The sequence below is a fragment of the Ursus arctos genome, unplaced genomic scaffold (assembly GCF_023065955.2).
Source record: "Ursus arctos isolate Adak ecotype North America unplaced genomic scaffold, UrsArc2.0 scaffold_18, whole genome shotgun sequence".
In the NCBI taxonomy this organism is placed as follows: Eukaryota; Metazoa; Chordata; class Mammalia; order Carnivora; family Ursidae; genus Ursus; species Ursus arctos.
This window is the reverse complement of record NW_026622852.1, coordinates 37,405,935-37,418,404: the sequence shown is the minus strand read 5'-3', so window position 1 is coordinate 37,418,404 and position 12,470 is coordinate 37,405,935. Positions and strand designations below refer to the sequence as shown.

The following is a 12,470-nucleotide window of genomic DNA, read 5'->3' as shown; positions in this document are numbered from 1 at the left end:
CTCCCCCTCAAAAAAAAAAAAAAAAAAAAGAACACCCACACCCTTGCAGCTAACGCTGACAACTACCTTCCTTCATACTTCTTTATACTTAAACCATAATGGGGGAAGTGAATAAAAGCAGAGACGGGCCACTGCTTTTAAATGTTTTGAAATAATCCCAATGGTACTTCTAGTCTCTAATCATGCTTTATAACAGTGAATCAGGACAAGACATAGATCTGCTAATGTGTACTTAGCCACCAAAGGACTGAAGATGTCTGGGCTTTATTCTGTAATGTTTCTAAGACTGTGTCCATTAAATGCAAACAAAAAAGGAAGAAGTCTTGGCAGATGAGGAGAAGTGATGCACACTTGATGATTGATTTTAAATATTATTCATGGCATGTAGCTAGTCCATGCTCTAGCTGTTTCTATGGCTTGGGTTTCATTGGTCTTGCACTGCTCTGCTCCATCATTTGCTAATGGATCATCTGGACCGGAAGGACTTAACAAAGCCTGGATCAATAGCAGAACTGTGCAGATCTGCAGTGCTGGGGACCACTTATCTTTCCAACATATCTAAACATATTTTTTTCAACTTGCCCACATTAGGATGATAAATTTTGGTCATGAAATGTATGTTAGGGGCTGCCATTGGGTATTCTTCTGGAAAGAATAGTTGAAGTTTAAAAGTCCTTCCTTCCTGGTGCCTGGGTGTCTCAGTCCATTAAGCGTCTGCCTTCAGCTCAGGTCGTGATCCCAGGGTCCTGGGATAGAGCCCAGCATGAGGCCCCTGCTCGCAGGGAGCCTGCTTCTCCCTCTCCTCCCCACTTATGCTCTCTCTTGCAATCTTTCTCTCTGTCTCTCAAATAAATAAAATCTTAAAAACAAAAAGTCCTTCCTTCAAAGGGGGAAATCCTGGGGGCCAACAATGACCACATGAAAATATGGGCATTGCTTCCATCTGGTTCTGCTTTAATATCAGGAACTGGTTCTGCCAGCAACCGCTGGGTTTCCTTGATAAATCCTTCAGGGCCGCCTGGCCATCTTGTCAGATCCTGAGTTTGGCCTCTGGTCTTAACTCTGGTTTCCTATACCTTGTCATTTAGCCACAATCTTTGATGTTGTCTTTCCAACATTTCATATATGCTTTTTGATTTTGTGGGATTGTTTTCACAGTTGGAAACATAATTAACTACCTAAATGTACTACGATGGCTTAAAGATTTGACACTTTTAGTACCCCCAGGTGCCCTCATTTTTCTCAAATATATTGTTTGTAAATCCCACAGATCTTATCAATAGTATTAATGTTTTAATTTTTCCTACCATCCATTTATTTTTAAATATTAAGGGTAAAGAAACAATGTTTCTCAAAAATTTTAGCCTTGGATTTTTAGCATTTTTTCAAATGAAACCTTAGGTGCAAGCCCAGTAAGTAAAGCAGAGCATTGTAGCATGCTGTGGTTGGAACAGCAGGTGTGTGTGTGTGTGGGGGGGGGGGGGATCGGGAAGGGAGTGCAGGGTCTGTGAGGGGAGCAGGCTGTCAACTCAACATGTAAAAAGTCAGTGAGTCACTGAAATAAACTATTCACACAGGATATAGACCCTTCTTTTGGGGCAAAGAAGGTGGTGCTGCTAAAACTGTTGTTGACTTGCAGGTGGTGCCACCATGATGTTTTTGAGTTGATATTACGATAGCCTGAAATTACTTGTTGAAAGTTGATTTATGACTGTCAAAGTGAAATATACAAATGTGGGGGGGGGTTGGCCTGATTGGTCCCTGATGGATTCTTGAATCCCATACTGGGCAGTCCTGGAGAGAGGCTCTGTTTGTTTTGTCCTATGAGAACATGCCTATAATTTGGGGGTGGAGGAAGAGAACTACAGATAAAGACACTTCACTCCATGCTCAACAACTTGGTTTTATTCCCTCACCATGGAATCCCCTGAAGATTGCGGATGATTTTTCTGGCCAGGTTTCCCCCATAAACCAAGACAATGAAGTATGGGACACTTGTTAAACACATAAAAGTGGACTACAGAGCTCTTGATTACCCCCCTCCCTGCTCCCTACTCTCTTGTCCCACTTGGCGTGTTTGGCATGATGATGGGGAGGGCAGAGCTCCAGCATCCCAGGTAGGCATGAGTGACACCATATTAATAAATGAGTATTTTATTAATGGTGAAGAAGTAGTTCCCACTTTTCCAAATGATCTGATTTCAGTGAAAGGGCAAAAACTAAGATTCCTGTGTAAGTGAATGGTTTATGAAATCGTCCTGCGAATGAAAGCAGATAAACAGGTTATCAGACCCCATCCTTCTTTCCCATCAGCATTCAGCTTCTTTGGCTCTGCACAGTGGCATTTAGTTTTCAAAGAACATGAAAAAAAAGGTGGGAAGAGGGGTACCAGGTTTAGCTTTATTTACCATATGATTGGTACTGAATGCTTTAAACATTTATTTAAATGGTAGAATTTACTTTTCTATTCAAATATGAGCTAACCCAGGCTCAGAGAGGTAGAGCATTTGCTGAAAGTCACACAGCTGGTAACTAGGTGTTACTCTAAAATCCATTTGCTTACATAACACTAGGAAAATACTCTCAACATATGAATGAGTGGTTTCTACTTAGGATCCCTATAGCCCTTTGTACACAGTAGAATATAATACACACCATGACTTGTGTTATGCACCTGTTTGTCTTCCTCACTGTATGTAGGTTCCGTGAGGCTAGGGACCAAGGAAGATACTTTTGGTTCTCCTCCCATCAGCCTCTCCTTTCTTCTTTGCCAGTAGGACTTATCTCGTCCAGAATATATCACATGACTACACCTAGCTGCAAGGAAGGTTGGGAAATGTAGTCTTTAAGTGGGTCATTTCTGCCCTTAATAAAAATTGAGTTCTGGGGCACCTGGGTGGCTCAGTCGGTTAAGCATCTGACTCTGATTTTGGCTCAGGTCATGATATCAGGGTCATGAAATTGAGCTCCATATTGGGCTCTGTGCTCAGGGCAGAGTCTGCTTGAGATTTTTCTCTCCCTCTCCATCACTCTAAAATAAATAACTATCCTTTTTAAAAAAGTTGAATTCTATTGATAAGAAAGGAGGGGAGTTTGGATATGGGGTATAAAGCTTTTCTGTATAGAGTACTTAAAATATATATATTTTAGGGGCACCTCGGTGGCTTAGTCGGTTAAGCATTTGACTCTTGATTTTGGCTCAGGTCATGATCTCAGGTTCTGGGATGGAGCCTGCGTCAGGGGTAGGGGTGGGGGGGGGGGGTCCCTGCTCAGTGGGGAGTCTGCTTCTCCCTTTGCCTTTCCCCTTGCTTATGTTCTCTCTCTCTCTCAAATAGATAAATAAAATCTTCAAAAAATTTATATTTTAAAATACCTTAAAAAAATAAAATACCCTTTTAGGAAGGGCACTTTTTTTTTTTTTTAGCTTCCTTTCTACTCCTTTTTCTCTTTAACTTACCGTAATACAGATATATGTTACTTCTAGGCATTGGGTTTAGAACTTGGCAGAAACCTCTGTTTCTGTAAGTAAGGCAGCACCCTCCTTACTTTTCCTGACAATTCCTTTCTGAGGTCAGGAGTGGGTTCTACTCACTTTCTGCCTGGAAGGGGCTTCTACCCTCTGCCCAAGATCTGGAAATGACGCTTTGATCCCTGGTCAGTGATCCCCTCAAAGCCGTGTTTGCCTCATCCTTGCTTTCTAAAGCATTTCTTCTGTCTTAACAAGTTCTTCTCATATGTTCGAAACACAGTTCAATGTGATTTTCACCTCATTTGCAAAGGTCTATTGAGAAATGTGGGGGAAGAGGTATTTGTCATAGCTATTGCAATTTCCTGGAAACTATTTATGATATGATTAGCCCGTTTGGAGAAGAGAGACTCTGAGCAAGTGGTAAGAATAAAAGTATTTCCCATTTAGGAAAAAAAAATTCACTCATTCACTTATTTATTTAAATTTTTCCAGCGGTTTCTTTGATTCTTGGGAAGGCTTTGAGGGACTTTTTGAAATTTTAGGCAATTTTCAAAGACTTCTCCAGTTGTTTTCCACAGGAAATGTAAAAGCACACATTTAATTTTAGTTCATTTGGAGGTATTTCAGGAAAACAGAATGTGGAAATAGGGAGAAATGTATAAATAAATAAACTTTAAAAAAAAATCAGGACGTAAGTCATTTTGTGCTCTTTTACTAAAACCCAGTTAATACTAATCATGCCTGCCATTAATTATTTGAGTTCAACTGTCTTTTGGCAGGCAGGATTGCTTGGTAAGCTGGCTCTGTAGGGCAGGGTTATAGTATTGGATTCATCTTAGTAATTTTAATAACCAGCACAGAGATAAGCACAACCAGGGGCCTGAGACGTATGTGTAGAATTGAATGGGTGCCAACAGTAGAAAGTGTTTCATTAATGCACCTAATTGATTCATGTCTTAAAACTTTGACGAGACTCTTATAAACTTCTAGCCATTCTTGGGAGGAAATCAATTTGCAAGTTAATTAACCAGCCTCACATATATTATTTATTCAGTTCTAATTGTTTATGAACTTTATGCAGATGGTTTTGCTCTGAATGAGAGAATCAGTGTCCATAAATTAGTGAAAATATTTGATTTCTCTGCACTCTGCTTATGTGTCTGTATTATGCATATTATAGCAGGACCCAAGGTTAACAAATTATTTTGACACAGAGAATTGTAATCAGGAATTTCTACCTAAGTAAGGATGTAAGCAGTTCTCCACAGTGATGGTATAAATAGAAATTTGAATTTGTTAATTGGCAAAATAGGTCACTTCCATTAGGTCAGTCTTATAGCCAATGGGGAATCTTTTGACTATCCAATTAAAAATATCAGCAATTAGGGACATCTTGTAGTGGCTGTGAAATAATAGAAAAAACTATATTAATTAAACCTTTTTAATTTCCTAAGTGATAAGAACACTAGGAGCATCTTTTGTTCTAATATTTGGTCTTTGATCCTGATTCCTGACATAGAGCTCCTAAATCCCTTATAATCTCCTGGGTAATAGCAATGTCTTTTGTTTTAACAAGATGACCTCTCTTGGTGGCTCCTGGATGGGGTCTGGTCGCCAGAAGGACCAAGCCATGATTAGATGCTTGGAAGTTTCAGCTCCACCCCCTGTTTTCCAGAGAGGGGAAAGGGACTGGAAATGAAGTTAATGATCCATTATGCCTCTGTGATGAAGCCTCCATAAAAATCTTGAAAGTATGGGATTTGGAGAACTTCTAGGTTAGTGAACACATCCACTTATCGGGAGGGTCACACACCCCTACTCCACGGGGACAGAAGTTCCCAGACCTGGCCCTAAGTATCTCTTCATCTGGTTGTTCATCTGTATCCTTTATTTTATCCTTTATTACATAATAAGCTGGTAAGTGTTTCCCTGAATTCTGTGAGCTGTTCTAGCAAATAATTGAACCTGAGGAAGGGGTAGTAGGAACCTTCCATTTAGAGCCCATTGGTCAGAAGCACAGGTCACAACCTGGACTGGCTGTTGACCTCTGAAGTGGTGGTGGTGGGGGTGGGCAGTCTTGTGGGGCTGAGTCCTCCACCTGTGGGATCTGACGCCATCTCCGGGTAGATCGTGTCAGAAATGAGTTAAATTGTAGGACATCAGGCTGGCGTCACAGAACTGACTGGTGTGGGAGAAAGACCCACACGCACCTGGTGGCAGAAGTGTTGTGAGTGTGGCAGTAGTGGGAGAGTACAGGAGACACGCAGGAGGAGTGGAGGTGTTCTTTATGGTAGCCCATGGAGATAGAGTCAGGTTTGCCACATATTTGAAACACTTTTTTGTTAAGGTATAATTACATAGAGAAAAATGTAAAAATCATACGTGTAGAGCTTAAATTTTTATAAATGAAATCTCATGTAATTAGCACTCTGATTAAGAAACAGAATATGACCAGGGGCGCCTGGATGGCTCAGTCGGTTAAACATCCAACTCTTGATTTCGGCTCGGGTCATGATCTCAGGGTTGTGGGATTAAGCCCTGTGTTGGGCTCCCTGCTGAGTGTGGAGCCTGCTTGAGATTCTCCCTCCTTCTCCTTCTGCCCCTTCCCACTCACACGCTCTCGCTGTCTCTCAAAAACAAGCAAACAAAAACACAAAAGAAGCCCAGCAAAAAAACCACAAGTAGGTGACTAGTACCCTAGAAAATTCAGTCCTGCTCCCTTGCAGGCTGCCACTGGCTTTTTTTTTTTTTTTTTTTTTGATAGACACACAAGCACACCTTTTTCTTAGGCACCAGTCCCTTTTAGTTTCCATCTATTCTTAATACTGTCTAAAAGTAAATGAGTTCTGACATTTCTAGTGAGCCCCCAAGTGGTAAAGATGCCACTGGTTAGCAGGCCACACTCGGAGTAGCAAAGATCTAGGGCTGCAAGCTCCAGTAGGGTAACCATGAGCTGTGTGTATTGGCCATGTGAAATGTGGCTGGTCCAGGTTGCAATGTGCTGTGACAGAGAAAGAAAAATGAGAAACTGGAGGGGAGACTTTCCTGCTCCCATTTCCTGCACGAAGAACCTCCCTCTTGAAGCAAAGGAACTCAAAGTATTCCCACACTACACTTCATCACTCCATGCTGCTAACTTCACAAGGACACGTACCACATGTTTCAGTGAGTCATTATGATTCCAGCACCTGGCATGATGCCTGACCTGTGAACGTCCTTCAACATAGACCTTGAATGAATGAATGAATGGAAGAACAAATGTATGAAAAAACGAAGTGGTGGTCACAGGGGGCCCAAGATAGAGGAGAAATCACAACAAACTCAGTGTACAGCTGCTTGACCACCTCCATGTAATTTGGTAGTTGAGCTCCATGGGATGAGACCCATTCATCTTTGAACCCCTCACAATGCCTTGCCTTTAGTAGGGGGAACTCAATAAATGTTGCATGAAATTATATTTTTTAAAAAAGTAAATGAATTCTACTAACGGCCATTGCCATTCCTTGAATTATTCTTATGGTATCTAGGTCTTCCTTGCAATCACACAGCCCAAGATTTGGCCAACGGCTTCCATTTTCTCTAAAGCTCCCATTAAATCGTGTTAAGTAATTTCAAAAAAAATATATAAAAATATTGACTGGGGTGCCTGGGTGGCTCAGTTGGTTGAGTGTCCAACTCTTTTTTTTTTTTTAAAGATTTTATTTATTTATTTGACAGAGATAGAGACAGCCAGCGAGAGAGGGAACACAAGCAGGGGGAGTGGGAGAGGAAGAAGCAGGCTCATAGCGGAGGAGCCTGATGTGGGGCTCGATCCCGGAATGCCGGGATCACGCCCTGAGCCGAAGGCAGACGCTTAACCGCTGTGCCACCCAGGCGCCCCTGAGTGTCCAACTCTTGGTTTCAGCTGAGGTCATGATCTCATGGATTGTAAGATTAAATCCCATGCTCAGCAGGGAGTCGGCTTGAAGATTCTCTCATTCCGCCCCTCCCCCACTCACATTCTCTCTCTCTCTCTCTCTCTCTCTCTCTCTCTCTCTCTCAAATCTTAAAAAAATAGTATCAATGGTAGTCTGTTTAAAAGTTTTATATTCCCATTTACATTACTTTAAAAGTAGGTTCAGGGGTATCTGGCTGCCTCAGTTGGTAGAGCATGCGACTCTTGATCTCAGGGTTGTAAGTTCAAGTCCCACATTGGGTAGAGAGAACTGCCAGTGAGGTAGGGAGATCACACAGCCTGCAAGGACTCACAGACTCAGCGCAGGGTCTTTGCTGCTCCGCCAGGAGAAATGTATGATCCTTCACTGACTAGAGTGTATAAGGTCTCAAAGACCTTGAGAATCCTTTGTTTCTATAACTCCCAAAAGGAGACATCTTCATCCTTCATTCAGAGACATTCCGAGTATGCAGATAATTCACAACAGGGCTGGGGGAGAGTTGCTGTCCATTTATTCATGTATTCATTCTTTCTTGATTACTCTTTGCCAGGCACTGTTATGAACAACGTACAGCTTAGAACAAGACAGATAATGTCCTTGTTCTCTTTTGGTGCTTATATTGTAGAGAAGGAGACAGAAAATCAATAAGTAAACACAAACATAGACAAGTTAATTTGAAATAATTATAGTGTCGTGAAGACAATAAGGCTAACACGAGAGGCGGAGGGTGGGGGGCATGGGATGGTCGGGAAGACTTCTCTGAGGAGGTGACTTATATTGTAAAGTAAACTTTCACTGAAGAATAACATACATGCAAAAATGTGTGCATGTCCTAAGTGTACAGCTTGATGAATTTCTGCAGAGTGAACACATGCAGCTAACTACCACTCAGAAGAAGAAATAGAGCTTTACCAACACCCTGGGAGCACCCCCACTCCCTGATGAGGTGACATTTGATCTGAGACCCACATGCTAAATAGGTGACTGTGCAAAGCTCTAGGCTCAGAGTATTCCTGAGGAAGAGGAGAACAATGAGAAGCCAGAAAGAATCTGGAGTGTTTGAGGGACAGAAAGAAGGCCAGTTTGTACCAGTTTGTTGATGTGGCACAGCAGTATTTGGGCTATGTGTTTGTAATATGACTCTCAGCTTGGGACTGGAAAGGAAGCAACACCTTGATTATAAATGCTATTCAGGCCCCATCTCTCAGTAAGTTGGGCTCTTCGGATCCCAAAGTAGCTTGGAGCAGAGAGTCTTAGCAGGAAAATCTTCAGATAGTTTATGGATCACATAGTGTCCACCACATCCAAGGAGGGCAGTTGTCCTAGTCCATGCCCAACTCAGATATAGAGACTTATGAAAAGATTTTATAATCTCTCACATTACGATAATTCCCCTAGATTTTTTTTTTTTCAATTCCATCAACCTCCCTTGCCCATAGTAACCCATTAAATAAGAGTACCTCCTGTTGTCTTGTCCAGGGCCTTGGTCTTGACATTGGATATTCCAGAATTTCATCATGACAATACGCCTGAAAATCCCAATTTACCTAAACATTTGAATATAGGCGGGGTTGGTTCCTGAGAAAGGGATGTAGGGAAATGACAGAGGTACCGGGAGACACTTACGTAACTGGAAACAGTAGGAATGAAGGGGAGGTTGTTACACAAACGTCTGTTCCTCAAAGCTATTATGCTCAGAGGAGATATGTCAAATTGTTTTCTTCCCACCCTAGTTAAGTTTTAAAGATTTATTTATGTGTGTGTGTGAGAGAGCAAGAGCGTGAGAGCATGAGTGGGAGGGGCAGAGGGAGGGGAAGAGAGAATCTCAAGCAGACTCCACGCTGAGCGTAGAGCCTATGGGGGACACCCAACAGACTACGCCACCTAGGGGCTTCCACCCTCGTTAAGTTTCAATTCTGCTTTAACATTAGACAGTCCTACAAGTGTTGATATTTTCTTGTATGAACAACATGCATTCAGAACTTGACAGATGAGCACTTTGGTGAGGCAGTCATGCCTTCACACCGGGACACAAATTAACCTAATTTGGTCCCTGACTGCCTGTGCAGAGGCTCCATCTGGGCCCCCAGCCGCTGGTTAGGGTTTCTGATGAGCTCAGAGCATATCCACTGCTCTCAGTGTCCATGCTGGGCCACCATGGAGAACTCTGCAGGGTGTGACCACTCCTGTGGTGGACATCGCTGCTCTAAGGTAGGCACAAACAGGACCCTGTTCTGTGCCAGTCTGTAGATGGCTGTGACTTCTCCCACAGTTCTTCGCTGGCTGCTGCCCCCAGCCCTCAGATGCCAGAAGTGTGTGGTGGAGGACCATCTCCTCTCCTTTCACTACACTGTGTGAGAGGGTCCCCAAGCAGAGCTGCATGAGCTCCAAAGTGTTTCCATGTTTATTTACAGCCTTTTGATCGACAGAGAAGTCTGACATGATCCCCCTGAGGGCTGAGTCAAGAGACAAATTAGAAGGACAGATACCTGGATGAGCTCAGAATTTTCCCATCCTTAGGAGTCTCTTACAGCTTAACAGGATGTTTCTTACCCTTAGGGTATGTTCCTTCCCCAGAGGCTCCTTAGTTTACCTCCATACAAATATCTGTCAGCCACTTCCCGTCTGCCAGGTGTGTGCAGGCATCCTGACTCTCCAGCCTCAACATAGCACTAGTTCTTTCTCAGGGTGGCTCTGCAGCTCACTGATGGTTTACCATACAGGCTCAGGAAGGCCTGAATCTTGCAGCCTTGCACCGGGAGTCCCTACTCCTTTTAAAAAATGTTCAATGCTTTTTTATTTTTTCAATCAGCAAAAGCCTGATCCTTGTTTTGACAAGTCATGTCCCAACAAGAGAAGGCAGTGCTTGCAGTCAAACTACCTTAACATGTAAATCTCCTGGGAAGTTGGATAATTTCTTTGGCTCAATCTTAGCGAGGAGGATGAGGGAAGGCAGTGGGCTCCTAACTGATCTCTCAGACCAGAGTCTCACCCCGGTAATTTATCTGCTTGCATGGGGCCATTTGAGTAATCTTTCTAAAGTACTGAGTCATTCCTCTGCTGTGATCGACTCCCGATTTTGACTCAGGTCATGATCTCACCTCACCCTCAATAAGGGATCAGCCTGCATTGGGCTCCCTGCTCAGTGTGGAGTCTGCTTCTGCTTCTCTCTCTCTCTCTCCCTCTGCCCCCTCCCCCGCCCCCATGCACTCTATCTCCAAAATGAATAAATCTTAAAAACAACAACTTCTGCTTACCCATCACTTAAAGGCTGATGCCTTCCTGATCCTTCTTGATCCATTAGCCACCTTACTTCTCCTGCCTCTGCTTTCCTTACTTCCCTCTGCATGCCGAACTTCCCAGTCACATTTGTCTATTCCATGCCTGTACCTTTCCTCATGCTGTTCCCTTTGTTTGGTATACCGCCTTCCCCTCCCCTTTACTACTAGCTGGCAAGCTACTCATCCTTTAGGCCCAGCTCACAGGTCCTCCTCTAAGAAGCCCTTTCCTCCTGACATCTTAAATTGTCTCCTTACTGCAGGGAAGGTGTCCCCAGCAGGACGTGCAGGGCCTGGCTCACTGTGTTGAAGCAGAGTTGAAGTGCTACTGAGAGGTTGGTTCTTCTGAGACCTGGTGTGCCTCTCTATAGGGCATGGATTTTCTCCTTGGTTGTGCTTGTGAAATGCACTTTCTCTCCTTATTTGGCTTCTGGGGCCCAGAGTGCCATCCATGAGTGCATAAGGGAGTTGCCTCTTCGTGCAAGATCATCAGCCTCTTTAATCCCCCTTTGTAACTGGATTATGTCAGATTTTACTGTGTGCCTGGAGGCATCCTGTGGGCCTCATTTCAAAATAACAGAGAAATGTCATACTAACCGCCCCTCCCAGGCCCCCACGACAACGTATTTGTTTTTGAAACATTTTCATAGAATAATATTCAGGGAAGAAACAGGAACAAGGGGAAAAGAACCCAAAACCCTCCCAAATTCATGAGACAGCTAATGTGCTAAGCGTGTCCAAAGACTCTCAGCTCCTCTAGGAGATCTGCAGGAGAACCAAAAAGGAGTCACCGTGTGGAGGGGTGAGTGCCTGTACTGCCTGGACAGATGGAACTCTATTGGGCTGCCAGTGGGGAGGACCTGGTGTAAACAGGACCCTTAATCAAAGCCCAAGCCACTGCTAATTGACTAGGTAGTAAATCAACAAGAGGCAGACACTGAGGGTGGCAGTGGGGTAGGGGTAGGGGTGGTATAGGGCTAGGGGGTATGGGTGAGGGGTGGGAGGATTAAAGTCTTGGAAAGTCAGAGCTGAGGCACTTAGAATGAGCAAGATTCTCTGGCCTGTGCTATTCCTATCACTCCTTGGCTCAGAAACCGGTAGAGTGCTTCCCTTTTATAGCCACCCCTGGAGCCCCCTTCCCTGGCAACCACTTATCTGTTTCCATCTCTCTCGTTTGGTCATTTCAAGAATGTTATAGAAATGGAACCATACTGTCTGCAGCTGTTTTGAGGTAGGCTTTTTCGCTGGGCATAATTCCTCTGTGTATCAATAGTTTGTTCCCTTTTTTTTTTTTTTAAAGATTTTATTTATTTATGTGAAAGAGAGACAGCCAGCAAGAGAGGGAACAGAGCAGGCGAGTGAGAGAGGAAGAAGCAGGCTCCCAGCAGAGGAGCCCGATGTGGGACTCGATCCCGGAACGCCGGGATCACGCCCTGAGCCGAAGGCAGACGCTTTAACGACTGTGCTACCCAGGCGCCCCTAGTTTGTTCCCTTTTATTGCTGAGGAGTATCCCATGGTTTACATGTATTACCAGTTGTGTAACCATTCCATGAAAGGGCGGTACAGAAAATTCTTTTGAGGGAGCTATTCTGTATCTTGACTCTGGTGGTAAAATTGAACAAAACACATGTACACACGAGTGCATGCACAAGTGCTGAAAGTTGAATAAGATGGGTGGATTGTATCAATGCTAATTTCTTAATTGTGATTCTGGGCTATAGGTCTAGAAGATGTCAACACTGGGGGAAACTAGACGAAGGATGTATTGGATTTATCTGTAGTGTTCT

The 12,470-nt window shown here is 43.5% G+C and overlaps 1 pseudogene; it reads right to left on the bottom strand.

The window, feature by feature from the left end:
• Nucleotides 1-364: 364 nt before the first annotated feature.
• Nucleotides 365-5,586, bottom strand: LOC113260642 (ubiquitin-conjugating enzyme E2 N-like; annotated as a pseudogene).
• Between the last annotated feature and the right edge of the window lie 6,884 nt (nucleotides 5,587-12,470).